Source organism: Halichoerus grypus, chromosome 6 (assembly GCF_964656455.1).
Source record: "Halichoerus grypus chromosome 6, mHalGry1.hap1.1, whole genome shotgun sequence".
Classification (NCBI taxonomy): domain Eukaryota; kingdom Metazoa; phylum Chordata; class Mammalia; order Carnivora; family Phocidae; genus Halichoerus; species Halichoerus grypus.
The window spans coordinates 1,735,501-1,751,460 of record NC_135717.1 but is presented as its reverse complement, the minus strand read 5'-3'; the positions used below and the strand labels follow the sequence as shown (position 1 = coordinate 1,751,460).

Below are 15,960 nucleotides of genomic sequence, written 5' to 3'. Positions count from 1 at the left end.
GGAGAGACGCCTGTCCGGCGCCACACCAAAATGAAGGCGAGTTGCTTGAATCACTTACGCCCGAGCCCACGACGGCGGCGGCGGTAATTCCGCCTTCCCCCATTCCGACGGGCACCGTGGTTCGGCCCGCGGAGGCCTCCGCCCTCAGACGCGCGAGCGCGCGGGGGGGGGGGGGGGGGGGGGTCACGTGGGGGCGGGGCCTGCCGCCGCGGGGCGGGGCCTGCCGCCGCGGGGCGGGCACAGAGCTGGCAGGTGTGGTGGGGACGCGTCAGGAGCGGGTCCGCTGCAGTGGGAAGGAGTCCGGTGGGGGTCGGTGTGTACCGGGGACCGAGGCTCAGGGTGGGGACGCGGGACGTCCTGAGACGCACGGTGGGGACGACCGCACAGCCGCGCCGGTGTGCTCCGGGCCCCTCCACTGCGCGCGGAAAAACAGCGAGAGCTACATTTAACGTCAGATGTATTTTCCCTCAGTTGAAACAACACGGGGGCTTATTTCAAACAGAACGTTCTCGGCTGGCCTGACACTGGGTTTGAATCCTCGCTGTCCTACTTCCAGCTGTGCGGCCTCTCTGCCTCAGTTTCCCCGTCTGTGCGGGCAGACCGGTTTCCCCTGGAGGTCAGAGTTGGCGTAATTTCTAGTTGCATCCGCAGTTTTCATCCGTCACTGGGTTCTGCCAGCCCTTCTCTTGTAGAAAGTGCTGAAGGTGACAGATCCACCAACAGGAAGCAGATATTCACAGAAAAGCCTGGAACCAGCTGACCTCGGGCAGCTATGTGTGTCTTGGGGAAGGCTTTTGGGGCATGCATGTGCAGCACGGAGCCCCTGACTGCTCGTCACTGCTTCCCCGTGAGGGGCCTTGTCATGGTTTTTACTAATTCCTCTCTCTCTATATATATATATATATTTAAAGATTTTGTTTATTTATTTGAGAGAGAGCATGAGCAGGGGGAGGGGCAGAGGGAGAAGCAGACTCTCCGCTGAGCAGGGAGCTGGATGCGGGGCTCAATCCAAGATCCTGAGATCCATGACCTGAGTGGAAGGCGGGTGCTTAACCGACTGAGCCACCCAGGCGCCCTTAATATATGTATATGTGTATATATATATATATTTAAAATATATTTATTGATGTACAAAATCTTTATGCCCAACGTGGGTCTTGAACTCACAACCCCGAGATCAGGAGTTCCATGCTCTTCATACAGAGCCAGCCCAGCGCCCCCCATAACACAGGTGATGTGAATGTGCCCCCAATGCAAAACAACATCTGTGTGTTTTCAGAAGACATCTCTTCGTGTTGTAGAGAGTGCCCGCGGACCATCAGCTGTCCCACCACCCCCAAAGGTCTGAGACGTGCCGCAGTAGCAGTTCTGAGTGTGTGAGGGGCCCAAGTGGGGGGGGGTGCTCCGTTGAGAGTATGGTGGTGAGCAAGGAATGCACGATTCTTGCCATCTTAGAATTTCGGTGTTAAGAGAGACAATGTTCACGAATGGAAGGGTCCCAGAAGTGGGCGTCCATGTTCATCTGTGATGGGTTCATCAATTCCAAGCCAGACCCTGCTCCCCTTCAGGGCAAGTGCGCTTAATCACTCTATGGAATAGGATGACGCAGATGTCCCCTCCAAATCTACGTCCTAAAAGTGGTATGTCTCCACCTGGAACGTGGTCTCTTCTCTCAGCTCACTGGCTCTGAAAGAAGCTAGCCACCGCGTGTCCTGAGGATACTCAAGCAGAATGTGGCAGGGCCCCGGGTCGGGAGGAACGGAACTCCCTGGCTGACATCGGCACCGGGTTGTCAGACCGGAGAAATGGCGGTGGGACCCTCAGCCTCTGCCCACGTCCCGAGAGGCCTCCGGAGAAATCAGACCTGCTCACACCTTGACCTTGGATGTCCAGGCTGCAGAACTGTGAGACCTGCTCAGTGGTATTCTGTTATGGCTGCCCCTAGCCGACTAGCACGATAGGGAAATATGTATGGTGCCCAGAGAAAGACCTAGAAGGAGACACATGAACTGAAAACAGGCTCTGAGAAGGTGGTAGCATTGGAGATGCCAATCGAAGTAATCACTGCAGAGTCATGCTGTAGGTTTGTAACTGTTTCCTGAAAAGTTCTTTCAACTCTTCTATATGTTTGCACATTTTATAGTAAATTGTTGGCGGGGGGGAAGGACTGAGGAGCCAGCTTCAAGAGTCCCCCCCTCCCCGGGACCATGTGAGCTTCTGAAGAATAAAAAATCGTGTATAATCTCAGGTGAGTATTGCTGAGCATCGTGTCATGACTCTGAAAATAAACCAAAGACTCAAGCAAAAAGTAATTAGTCTTGCCTTTCATATTTTACCTTATACTTCAAGGTAAAATAGTTGGTTCTATCAAGAAGAATTTTAGCTAATAAATGCAGAGGATCAGGAAAATTAAAGAAATGAACTTTCGTGACCCTTATAAAATAAGAACGGGAGGGACGAGGGTCGGAATCTCACATACCTTTGAAGGCTGTGATTCTCCCTCTACACACTACTTTAGTTATACCCCACACAATTACTTGGTGCTTTCGGTTGAGAATGGTGTTTCTAATTTCCATGATGATTTCTTCTTGGACCCACGGTTTACTTGGAAATGTGTCATTGATTTCCAAAAATGTGAGGATTTTCCAGGTATGTTTCCAAAATTAGTTTCTTGTGTAATGATGTGGTGGCCAGAGAACATACTTTGTAGGATTTCAGTCCTTTTTAAAATTTGAGATTTGCTTTATGGCCGTAGCGTGGCCCACCTTGGTGAAGGTTCCTCGTACACTTGGAAAAGGTACCGCTGCTGCTGGATGGAGTGTTATGTGTCAGGTCAAGTGGGTGACGCGCTGTTTGCATATTCGAAAACCTTTCTGATTTTCTGTGTGCTGGTTCTACCATTGCTCAGAGAGAGATGTCAAAATCTCCACTTCTGGTGAAGGATTTGTCTATTTCCCCTTTGTATTGTCCCCCTCTTCATGGGCCGTCGAGTTCTGGAGCAGACACACGATGAGGGTTGATTTGCCTTTTTGATGAACTGACCCCCTTTACCATTTTAAATATTCCTCTTTCTTCCCGCTAACATGTTCTGTTCTAGGGTCTGTTGTGTGTGATGTGAATCGAGCTAACTTCCAGCCTGCTTTTGATCAGTGTTTGCATAGTGTCTTGGATTCAGTTGTGTCTCCTAAAAAGACATGCTCCAGTCCCAGCCCCCAGGACCCGTGGATGTGACCTTATAGGAAATAGAGTCTTCACAGACGTCGTCAAGTTAAGTGGGGTCACACTGGATTCGAGCAGGCCCTAATCCAATGACCGGTGTCCTCATGAGATGGAAAAAAACTTGGACAGAACACAAAAGAGAAGAGCATGTGAGGATCGAGACAGAGGAAGTGGTGGGTGCAGAGGCCAAGAACAGTTAGGGGTTGTGGGCAGCCACCAGAAGCTGGAGAGGCCCGGACAACGGCTTTCCCCTCGGAGCATCCAGGAGAAACAGGCCCGCTGACACCGTGATTCCAGATGTCCCACCTCCAGAACTGAGAGAATAAATTTCTGTTTAACTACCCAGTCTGTGTTCGTTGTCTGTTGTGTTCATTGATATTTAAAGAGGGTTTTACAGAAAGCATATAGTAGGACCTTACTCTTTTTTTTTTAAGATTTTATTTGACAGAGACACCCAGCGGGAGAGGGAACACAAGCAGGGGGAGTGGGAGAGGGAGAAGCAGGCTTCCCGCTGAGCAGGGAGCCCGATGCGGGGCTCGATCCCAGGACCCTGGGATCATGACCTGAGCCAAAGGCAGACGCTTAACGACTGAGCCACCCAGGCGCCCCTGTTTTCAGTTTGTTCTTTGCCCTTCTTTTCCTGGCCTTTTAAAGTTAATTGACAATTTTTACACAAGTGGCAGCAGGCTGTATGCACCATAATACACCTTATTTCCCTTCATTTATCGTAAGATCTTTCCATGTCCGTACATAGAGATCCACCTCCTTTTTCACCACAAAGTGGATTATCAGAGAATAACTCGGACGTGTGAGTGTTCTCCACATGCAAGTTAAATGGACTCGTTTGAGGGAAACAGTTAACAGACGATGGTTACCAGCAAACCAGGCAAAAGAATGTTTACTTAGAGAGAGACCTGCCGTCCGGGGCCAGAGTGCGGGACGGGGCTCAGCTCCCGGCCGGCTGGCTGCGACGCAGTGCGGCCCGCCACTGGACTTCCAAAGGTAGTATTCTCATTTTCATCTGTTAAATGATTAAAGGAGATGCGAACCTAACTTAACACTTCTCAAAGCGGAGCAAGGCAGGAAGCTTCTATAGAATAAAGAGAACAAGAAGAGGAAAACAGAATATTTCGGATTGGCGGGGGCCACACAGTCACCCTTGTTTGGGGTCAGAAGGAACGAGGAAGTAAGGATGGAGCCCCATGTGGGTGGAGTGTGGGTACTGCAGGGACTGGGTCCTCGGAGCACCTGCAGGGACCAGAAGTGATGGCCGGAGCGGCTCCATGCATCTTGAGCCCTGAAAGTTATCTCAACACCTCAAAACACTATTTTAAAAACTTAAATTCATGTATAGGTGAAATTTAGAGTTCCCATGAAATCACAAGTCTGATGGGCTAAATGATCTGCCACATCCCGCCTTGGGAAGCCTGGGGCTTGGGTGGGAGAGGCCTGGATGGAGGCCGGGGTGCCTTGCCCGGAAGACAATGTGGGATGATTCATTTCACATCCCTGAGCCTGCTTCCTTGCCTGAAGCTAGAGTGGTAATAGAAGGTAACTCGGAGGGAGGCTAGGGAGAACGAGAAGTATTTTCAAGACGGCGGACCAGGTTCCGAAGGGTGGAGGTAGAGTCTCAGGAACCCGCTGTACCCGAGGGGACTGACGTCCCGTCTCACCTCCCAGCCGGGGACCCACCTGGGCTGCTTTGTCAGCATCGAGGCCCAAACTCAGCAGCCTGAAGGACCTTCCTTAAAAAAAAAAGAAAATGTGGGACACCTGGGTGTCTCAGTCGGTTAAATGGCTGCCTTCGGCCTGGGTCATGATCCCAGGTTTCTGGGATCAAGTCCCACATCGGGCTCCTTGCTCAGCAGGGAGCCTGCTTCTCCGTCTCTCTCCCTCTGCTTGTGCTCTCTCTGTCAAATAAATAAAAAAAAAATGTGAAATTGAATTTCGTGTTAGCCAGGTGAGTGGAGGCCCGTTCTTGATTTATTGTGATTTGGAAAAACAAAATGAGTTGTTTGTGTACGTCTTACGTTGGTGAAAGACCAGGGCCTGTGTTACAGGATTTTTTTCTACGTCGGTGCCCGCCATTCTCGTCCCGCCGCTTGGAAGAATGAGGAGGTAGACCAGACAGAGGGGTGGGCAGCCGAGCAAGGTTACTGAGCAATAGCAACGTGATAGTATGAAGCTGTTGAGGAGGGAGGGGACCCAAGAGGGTTGTCACCAGAGTTTCTAAGTCTAGGGGTTTTTAGGGGCAGCTTTAATCTGATTAACCCTCTCTGTGCCTGTCATCCGATCAGGTTTTTGTCACCTATCTATCATGTGGGAAAGGGTGGAGGGCTCCTCCCAGGGTGGTGTAAAATCCTTTTAAGGGTGGTTTCCTCGGGCACCTGGGTGGCTCAGTTGGTTAAGGGTCTGTCTTCAGCTCAGGTCATGATCCCAGGGTCCTGGGATGGAGCCCCGCATCGGGCTCCCTGTTCATCAGGGAGACTGCTTCTTCCTTGGCCCCCCAGCCCAGCTCGTTCTTTCTCTCTCTTGCCTGCGCATGCACTCTCTCTACTAACTAAATAAATAAGATCTTTAAAAAAAGGTTTAATGGTGGTTTCCTTTTAGGGTGGAGTCCCCTTGTCCCTGCCTGCCTGCCTTCCAACTGTCTTTCACAACCCGGCCCGCAGTCCGCGCTCCGACGGCCTGATTTGGGTGATCCGTGCCCAGCCAGCCTGCTGTCCCGCGGCTGTGGGGTTTGGGTGAGAAACGCACCTGCACAGGGCGGGGGTGGGGTGGGAGGGGGGGATCAGGGAAATGCACCGAGGGCATTGCCACGGCTTACTCACTGCATGTGTGCCTGCGGGGAGCCCCCCTGTTCCTCTCATGCACGGTGGAAAGGAGACCTCCGTGCCAGCGGGGGCGAGGACACGAGGCAGAGGCTCTGGCCTCCCCCTCTTGACGCTGCTCTGTGGAGGGGCAGCCCGGTCCCGTGGTTTGCAGTGCTGTGAGGTGCACGACCCCAGATCACCCGGGACATATTGCATGCGGGCTCCGACCTGCGCATCTGCGAGCCTCCCTCTGGAGAGAGCAGCTGGGTAAGTTCGGACAGGAGGCCACGTCTCCGTCCGTCTTCCCTCCCAGAAGGCTCCTCGCACCCCTTTGCAGTCCATCCTCCCCCCTGCGCCTGACCCAGGCACCACTGCTTTGGGCTGGAGGAAGCTAAGCGGTGGGAAAAGAAAACGAACATGAAAACAAAACAAGCGACTTATGAGGGAAAACTGAAAACCAGCAGGATGCTCGCCAAGTTTCTGCTTGCAGAATTGCTTTGTGTGTACATTTGAAGAGAGGCCGGGTGTTAGAACAGATTTGCACTCTCTCTGTGATTTTCCTATCCAGTTAAAAGCGGAACTTCGGTGGGTAGAATCTGAGGTAGTTGCCTCTCCCGTGGTCATCAGGCGCTGATGCTCAGAGCGCTGGGAGTCCACAGGTGGCCCGGCGCCGGGCCAGTGTGCACGCAGGTGACCCCGGTTTGCAAAACATTTAAAACCGTCCGGCGAGGGCGATGAAGTTTGTTTATCACACCCTGGTCTGTTGTTATAGATCTATAATATAGATTTGTATATGATATAATGGAGATGTATATGGACAAAACATATATAACGTATGTAGTATTTTATCTACATATAGTATTTTGTATAATATTTATTAAAAACTAGTGAGGTTATTATATAAATGACACATTTTATGTATTAGAATATTTATAGTGCTTAAGTATATTTATAAGATAAAATCATATATAAAATACTATATATAGGGCGCCTGGGTGGCTCAGTTGGTTAAGCGACTGCCTTCGGCTCAGGTCATGATCCTGGAGTCCCGGGATCGAGTCCCACATCGGGCTCCCTGCTCGGCAGGGAGTCTGCTTCTCCCTCTGACCCTCCCCCCTCTCATGCTCTCTGTCTCTCATTCTCTCTCTCTCAAATAAATAAATAAAATCTTTAAAAAAAAAATACTATATATAGTAAACATACAGAGTAAACAGGCAGAGCAATATATAGTAAAGTGCATAGAAAATACATATTTATATGTAATATACATAAGCTAATATATAAATTATATATCACATACACTCCACATATAGTATAAAATAACACGTACGGTAAAAGCGTACATCTGCAGAGAAAGGCAAGGACATCATAAACGTAAAAATACACATGCATTATACAGACGTGTCTAGTAATGTCTGTGTGTCACGTACATCAGAGAACGTAATGCATGTTTGTGGTCCTTATTTATATGTCTTTTCCTGGAATTTGCACTTTTTTTCCATTATGTTTATGAGAAAAATTCATTATCACATGCAAAGCTACAGCTCACTCATTGCACGGCTGGATAGCGTTCCACTGTAGACCACATCCTAGCTTCTTTATGCCTCCTCCGGCCCTTGGAAATTTGGGTTGATTCAGCTTTTTGGTGCTGCAAACAATGTTGTGAAGAACGTTCTTACGCGTGTGCATGAGTTTACCTGAAGAATATGTCCATCTAGGGCTGGAACGGATGGGGCCAGGGTAGGGCGTCTTCAGCTTTATAAGGTGATGTCTAATTTTTCCAAATCAGCTGATCTCCGTGGAGACCTCAGAAGAAAGCTTCCACCATCAGTGTGCATAAATTTGGAAATTCTTGTAATGATGTCATCATTGGGAGGCTGCAGCTTGGGGAGGCCTGGCTGGCTGGCTTGGGCTATGGAGCATGCAAGCAGCTCTTGATCTCAGGGTCGTGAGTTCAAGCCCCACGTTGGGTGTGACGTCTCCTTAAGAAAACAGTGGTAAGGAGGCTACAGCTCAGTACTGGGTGTCACAAGAGTCTGGAGCCCCATCGCTGACCAGGACGAGCAGCAGGTGCTCGGCTACCAACCCCGTGAGTGGCCTCGGATGGATCCTTATGCTTCTGTGGACCACAGTTTACTCACCTGCAAAATGGGAAGAAAACGGACTCTGATGTATCAATACAGCCTGCAAGAGGAAGCACGTGGGGTTCCGTGGGGAATAGAAGTGGCGGGAAAACCTCAGTCACTCAGGAAGATCCAGAACAAGAGGTGCGATTTCTTTTCTGGGGAGCTCTGGAGCTCGGCAGAGGCCCCAGCAGGTAACAGGTGTTTGGAGAGGTCTGTCGACATGAGTGCACGACTGAATAAGTAAACGAAAGAATAAATGGCCCAGCTCACTCCTACCGAAGAATACATCAGCGCTGTCCAGTAAGAATATGTCATGTGTGTAACTAGAATTGTCTACCCTAAAAGTATAAAAAGAAAAGGTAAAATCTATTTTAATTATGTTTTATTTAACCCAACATATTCAAATATTATCATTTTAACATACACAGTTAAATCAAAATCAAACTTTCGAAATCAGCAAAAGCACATTTAAAAATGGAAAATAAATACAGTCATGGGTTGTTTTGTTTTTTTTTCACTGTTTGAACTACCATTGCATTTTCTGACCTCTGTCATGGGTCCTCAGAACTTTCTAGAAAAGTCTAGTGGTCATCAGGGCTGCCGGTCCCATGTCATCTGGAGTGGCTCCTCCTGTAACTCGATGGAAGGAGTGGATCTGTGGCAGAACTTCGAAGCGGACTGCCCCGGGCTTGGTCAGCCATCCTGGGGGCTGCCTTACCTCTGGGTCCTGCCACGCTGGGGTGACTACCGTGTTAGGGGCCGGCACCGTATGGTCAGCTCTCAGATTCATGTCTCGGCCCTTGAGCTGAGTTTGCCGGAGCAGAGAGTGCCTGAGTGCAGCTTCTGGGGCGGACGTCTGAAGGCAGAGCTAGCTTCTCACTCAGCAGCTGTGGAAAGCAGCCCTCCCTAAATGTCATAGGCCAGCTTCCCCAGAAGCAGGGCCTCGGCGGGGATCCTTGGGCGGGTGGCTGATGAGGGAGTGTTCTCAGGGGAGATGGTGAGGAGTGAGGGGTGCAGAGGAGGGCGGGGGATGGAGGCAAGCCGAGGTCCAGCCTCACCGGGCTCCCCAGGAGCTCTGCACCTGGAGGCCAAGGGCCAGAGTGGACCCCACACCAGTCAGCTCTAGACCGAGGGTTACCGGGAGGGAGAGCAGGAGCTCAGGCATGGGCTGGGAACGATTTTCCAGAGAAAGGTACAGCTGGGTACAGCCGCAGATCCTGGGATGCACCAGGGACCTGGGGGTCTGGCTGGAACAACATCACCTTCACTTTCTGCATCTGTAAAACATAGGTGATCATGTTCTCTCTCTCCCAAGATTGTTATGGTACGTTTATACAAAGTTTCAATAACGCCAGCTTTGCACAGATTTTATTTTTTTTATGAGAACTCCCTGGATTATCTTTGCAACATTTTTATAAATCTGAAGTTATTCTAAAGTAAGTTGATTCAAAAATTACTGAGACTCAGACATTTGCACCCCCATGTTCATCGCACTATTCGCAACCAAAAGGGGGAGCCCCCCCCCCGAGTGCCCATCGATGCATGGATGGATAAACAATGTGTGGTATATCCACACCATGGAATATTATTCAGCCTTAACAAGGAAGGAATCCTGGCACCTGCTCCAACACGGATGAACCTTGAAGATGTGATGCTGAGTGAAGTGAGCCAGATGGAGAAGGATGGACACTGTACGATTTCACTCTTAAGGGGTCCCTGGAGTCGTCAAAATCACAGAGACAGAAAGTAGATGGTGGTGCGGGGGTCAGCGTGTAGCAGGGACAGGGTAGGGTCTCAGTGGGGGGATGGAATGTTCTGGAGATGGACGGTGGGGACGGCTGCTCAGCAGTGTCAGTGTCTTTAATGGTACTGACGTGGACACTTGGAAGTGGTTAAGATGGTACATTTAATGTTATGCTGGTTTTACCACAATAAAATGTCTTTTAAAAAACATTATTATTGAAACCACCATTTCCGGGGCAGTCCTCCTGCCTGCCGGCTGGGTACCCTTGAACAGGATGCTGAGCTGACAGCCTTGGTCTTCCGTGGGCACAATGTGCAGGGGTCCCCGCTGTGTCTCGGGTACGGGCAAGGACGAAGATGTCACAGAAGAAGCCACTCGCCTGCAGGGGGAGCCCTCGGCCCTCCCTTTGCGGCTGAGGAACGGGGGCTGCCGTCAACTCCTTTCCAAATTCCTGACATCTGGGAAGCCCCGAGGTGCTTTGCTCCCAGAGGAGCTCCTCAGTCATTTCTCCAGGATATCTCCTCTAAAAGGGGCTGACCCTAAGCTCACTGAGTGGGGACGGGGGTGAGGAGGGATAGAAGGACTCGAGAGGCCGAATACAGCCCCAAATCCTCCAAACGCCTTCCCCTTCTCACTTGACCGAGCCCCCCTTCTGCCTCCAGCCTCAGATGTGCACCTGCTCCAACTCGGAGCCTGTCAGCAATCAGCCCCGCTCAGCTCCAGGGGCCTCGGGCACGTTTGTCTCCTCTGCACCCGATCCTGACGGTAACATCGGGTGAGAAGCTGACCTCGAAACACGATCCTGGGGGTCCAGGGGAGGGTGCGTTTCTGCCTCGGTCCGCCACGCCCAGCTTGACCAGAAGCCAGCGGCCAGGCCCTGCTGTGCGTGTGGACCACATCCCTTCCACGGAGGGGGCCTGACTCTACCGGACACCGTGTCTTCTCCGTGCTCCCTGAGGAGGGCTGGGGCAACGGAAAGGGGGGCTCGCGATGAAGTGCGGACCCCGGCACAGACTGACGAACTGACGGAAAACATACTTCTCTGGAGCCAAGCAAGCAGCTCACTGGCTAACAGACCAGTAATGCTCTGGGGCGCTGAGATTTACGGAGCGCCTACGGCCAGCCAGGCGCTGCCTTCAGCCCCTCCTAAAGGTCATCTTGCTTAATCGTGGTGGCATTTTTTTAACACAAAGAGAAGTGCAGAGTAGTATACAAACCCTCATTCACCCACATGCTGATTCTAAGTGTTAATATCTTGTCGTATTTACCTCAAAAATGTTCTTTCCGGGGAGGGGTGGGAGATTCGATGGGTCCCGTCTGTCTCTCCCAAATTCCGTTTCCGCCCCTCTCCTGGAAAGAAGCCATCATGTACCTATAAATAATATATACATTGTTTGGCATTGAATTGAATTTTTATTAACTTAGTTGCAGATTTGCAGGCAGCCATAGGAAAGAACACATTTTATGGGGTTTCCCCTCATGAGACAAAGCTGTTAGTGCCCTGTCCTAACCAGGATGTTGACATTGACACAACCCACCTATCTTCAGATTCCCTCCCGTCACCTGTCCTCATCTGTGTCTGCCCCTTACGTCTTTGAATGAACACCAACGGTATACCACACATGTCCTTCTGCAACGCGGTGTCCTTCTCAGAATCGCTCCATCTTGGTACTTTCTGTCCCAGTTCACATGCTGTATAAATATACTGCAATTTTTTATTCATTCCACATCGACATCAAAGTAGGGTTTGGGGTGGTTTTTTACTTTTTTCTCGTGTTATAAATAGCTCCTCGGTGAAGAGTGTTGCACTTGTCATCACAAGCTATACTTTAGAGAATGTGACCGGCAGTGGAATTTCCGGGTCATAAGATACCTGCATTCCACTTGATTGGACACCCACAAATTGTCCTCCAAAGCGTCTATGCCAATTTACACTTCCTCCAGCAGTGTCCAAATATTTCTGTTTCTCTTCATCTCCTGTGCAGAAGAGGGTCCCTATCTCGTCGTTGTTTGAACTTGCATTTCCCTGATGTAAGTAAATTTCTGATTAAAGCAGGAAAGGAAATTATTAAAAGCAACTGAAGTCTCTGGGATTGCTGAGAGAGCAGGCTCGAAGCTAGGCAGGCAGAAATGCGCGGATCGGCCAATAGCTGTCCGACGCTGTCCGTTGCTGAGTCACAGATGTCGGCGCTCAAGATCACAGACGGTAGCCCCCGGATGCTGGTGGAAGCCCACCGCCCCGCCTCCCCTTAGACGTGGGGGTGCAAGTGCTGCAGCCCCCATGAGCTGCCACCACGAGGGAGGCTGTTCTGCTTCACGACCCCACAGCCCCCAAGGGAAGTCTGGCTGGGCGCAGCTGGGAAGTGTGCGTCTGATGTCGCACCTTCTTCTTTTTTGCTGCACACCCAATGTGGAGCCCCACGCGGGGCTTTAACTCATGACCCTGCGATCAAGACCTGAGCAGGGACCAAGAGTCGGATGCTCAACCGACTGAGCCACCCAGGCGCCCCTGACGTTGGGGGAAAAGACTCTCAGTGGAGGGAGTTCCTCAAACACAGAAAGAAAGGTTCCAAATGCCCAATGGCCAAAAAATGACAAATGTCCAGTATACCTAATTAGTAGTAAGTTGAACATCTTTAAATATGTTTTTTGGCCTCTCATATTTCCTTGTCAGAGTGAGTTACCCATACCTATCTTTTGCCTCATATTGAGTGTATGAACCCTTTATAAACTCTGTTTATAATCTTTAAACCTATTATGTGCGTTCCAGTATTTTCTCCCGGCCCGTGGCTTATCTTTTCCCTTTGGTCGCGGTGTCTTTCATCAAACACCTTCGTCATGCTGACACTTACAATTATCAATAATTGTCTTTATCGCTTGTGTCCCCTGTGCCTCCCTGGTTTGAGAATATGGCTAGATGGGGTATTTGGATTTATTCTGCTGAAAACAAGTAAATTCTAGATAAAGTGTAAAAACGATCTCATTACAAGCATTGAAGAGAGTGAGGAGATAATTGCATGTAATACTGTACATGCAATAGGAAGAGCACGAAGGGCATTTGCCAGCCTGGGTGACCGTGAGCTTGCTCGAAATGGCCTCGTGGTGCACGGCAGGTTGAAGACCGGGGTCTGTAGCCTCTTTCAAAAATAATAGAAAGCCACTGTCCCTTAAAAGTGGGACCCCAAAGCCTATCTATCTATAGAGATATATTTATATATCTCCAGGGCAAGATGGAAGCAAAATTAAACTTGACCTTTGCCAGCACAGCGAGGAATTAAAAAGAAAGCTGGCTGGGTCAGCAGAGGCGGCCCAGGGCCAGCTGGGGAGGAGGCTTCTCTCTGAGAAGTTCAGCCGCACCCCTGCCCTCTGGAGGAGCTGTAGTCCAAACCTGGGGTCTTAAAACCTTGAGCTTCAAAAGCAAAGTTGTCTCAGACTGGTCATCTGTCTCAGTACCCAGTAGAAGCAAATGTAAATTCTTCTTTTCTTCCTTTTTTCCCCAAGTAACAGAGGGGTTTCCTCTCTTCTTCTAGTATCTAGAGGTGACCCTTGAGCTAATAATGTTCAGTCTTTCATTTTTTCTCGTGCGCATTTAAGATTATACGTTTCCCCTTAAACATGGCTTTGTCTGCTTCTCTTGAGTTCTGATAAGTAGGACTTTCATCATCAATTCCAAATAATCTATATTTCATTATGCATTATTTTGCACTTTCGCACGTATCGGAGATTCTTAGCTGGCGGTTTATTACCAGTTTTTATTCAGGTGGAATTTACATAAAGGGAATGCACATATCTTATGTATTAGAGATCAAAGGATTGTGACAAACGCACACGCCAGACCAGCTGATGCCCTGATGGAGAGCTAGAACATTCTATCAACCCACACAATTCCCCCGTGCACTCTTCCACAGCATGGAACCACCATTAGACCACCATTAGAACCACCATTTTCCTGGATCGTCATACGGTTTTGCCTATTCTAGAGTTTTTGACGAATGGGAAAATAGATTTAGTTTGTGTCGGGCTTTGTTCACTCAGCAGAATGTTTTTGAGATTCATCCCCGTTGTTGCCTGTGTCCATAGTCCGTTCCTTTTTATTGCTGGGCAGTATTCTGTCATATGACTATGCAATAATTTGTTTATCTGTGCTGCTCGGAATGAGCATCTGTAGACCAATTAGGGAAGAATTGCTGTCCTAACAATATGTCAGTATGAATATTTCGGTCTTCTTTAATTACACTCAGCGATGTTTTATAAATTTCATTGGAGTTTTGCCTGTATCTTTAAACATTTATCCCTAAATAATTCCTTTTTTTATGCTTTTGGTATTTTTTTAAGTTTATTTTCCAATTGTGCATGGCTAACATATAGAAATATAATAGATACTGATATTTGATGTCGTACCTTGCTAAATTTTATTACAAATTCTAGTGACCTTTGTGGATTCTACAGAATTCAGTATATACACTATCATCTTTTTAAGACCAGATTTTCTCTTCTAGCCATGTGCAGTTTTTTCTGTTTCTTGCTTCACCATGCACTGGCTGGACCTCTGATTCAATGTCAGCTGTGAGCAATGAGAATGTGCATGCTGCTGGCCTTGTTCCCAGACGTTCAGTATTTTAATTCAAATATTGAAAGCATTCAGTATTTTATCATGCTGGCCTGGGTGGTTAGCTCTTGGTTCCTGAAGATGCCTTTATAAGGTTGAGAAAGGTCCCTTCTATTGGTAGTTTGCTGAGAGTTTTATCATAAATGGATACTGACGTTTTTCAAATGCTTCTGGGCATCTGTTGAGATGGCTTATGGATTTTCTCCTCTGTTCTATCAATATGGAATCATGGATTGAACTGTGTCCCCCAAAAAGATGGATGTAAGTCCTAATGTGCAGTATCTAGGAATGTGTCCTTCTTTGGAAAGAGGGTCTTTGCAGATGTGATGAGATGAGGTCGTCAGGATGGCCCTCGTCCAATGTGACTGGGGTCCCTGTAGGAAGAAGGAAATGCCCTGAGAAGACAGGGACACCCATGGAGAAGACACTGCCATTTGACAACAGGGGTAGGGATCCGAGTGACGTGTCTACAAGCCAAGGAGCTCCAAGGCTCTGCAGCAAACCCCAGAAGCAGGAGAAGACAAGGGAGTCTTATCCCCTAACCAGTTTCAGACTTCAAGCCTCCAGGGCTCTGACACAGGAAATTTCTGTTGTTTTAAGTCCCCAGATTGTGGTGCTCTGTGGCCAGTCGTAGAAAAACAATATATAGTTGGATTACCTTAATGGATTTTGTAACGTTAAACCAAACTTGCATTTCTCTCAATCACACTATTTTATCCATTTTATATGTGTTAGGTTAGATTCGTTTATACTTTAAGGATTTTTTTTTAATTTTTTGAGTACTTATTTTATTTTATTTATTTTTAAAGATTTTATTTATTTATTTGACAGAGAGAGACACAGCGAGAGAGGGAACCCAAGCAGGGGGAGTGGGGGAGGGAGAAGCAGGCTTCCCGCTAAGGAGGGAGCCCGATGTGGGGCTCGATCCCAGGACCCCGGGATCATGACCTGAGCCAAAATCAAGAGTCCGACGCTTAACTGACTGAGCCAGCCGGACGCCCCTTTAAGGATTTTTGTGTCTGTGTTCATGAAGGAATAGTATCTGTAGTTTCCTTGCGGTGTATCAGGGTAATTTTCTTCTAATGTCTTTGATTTGGGTATCAGATCTTTAAGCAAAAGTTTGAGGAAATAGTTGTTTTTTTTAAGGCGATTTTTTTTTAGTGCAGCTGAAGATTCACAACAAAACACACAAAAGGAGGGAGGTACAGTGATTTCCCTTATCCCCCTGCCCCCCCGCCCCGCTGTCATCAGCATCCCGCACCAGAATGGTGCACTCACTACCAAGAGTGAACCTGCCCTGACTCATTATAATCAGTCAACGTCCATAGTTTACCTTAGGGTTCGCTCTGGATGTTGTGCGTTCCATGAGTTTAGACACCTTGGGGGAAATGGCTTGTTTCTAAATTTCATTTTGCATCTGTCTGTTGCTAGGATACAGAAATACAGTCG

General features: G+C 48.7%; 1 long non-coding RNA gene across 1 annotated transcript; it reads left to right on the top strand.

The window, feature by feature from the left end:
- The first annotated feature begins 199 nt into the window (after positions 1–199).
- LOC118544473 (uncharacterized) lies at positions 200–3,564 on the top strand. Its single transcript, XR_013448656.1, has 2 exons — positions 200–2,248; positions 3,098–3,564. It is a non-coding gene; the product is annotated as an uncharacterized LOC118544473 (long non-coding RNA).
- Positions 3,565–15,960: the final 12,396 nt, after the last annotated feature.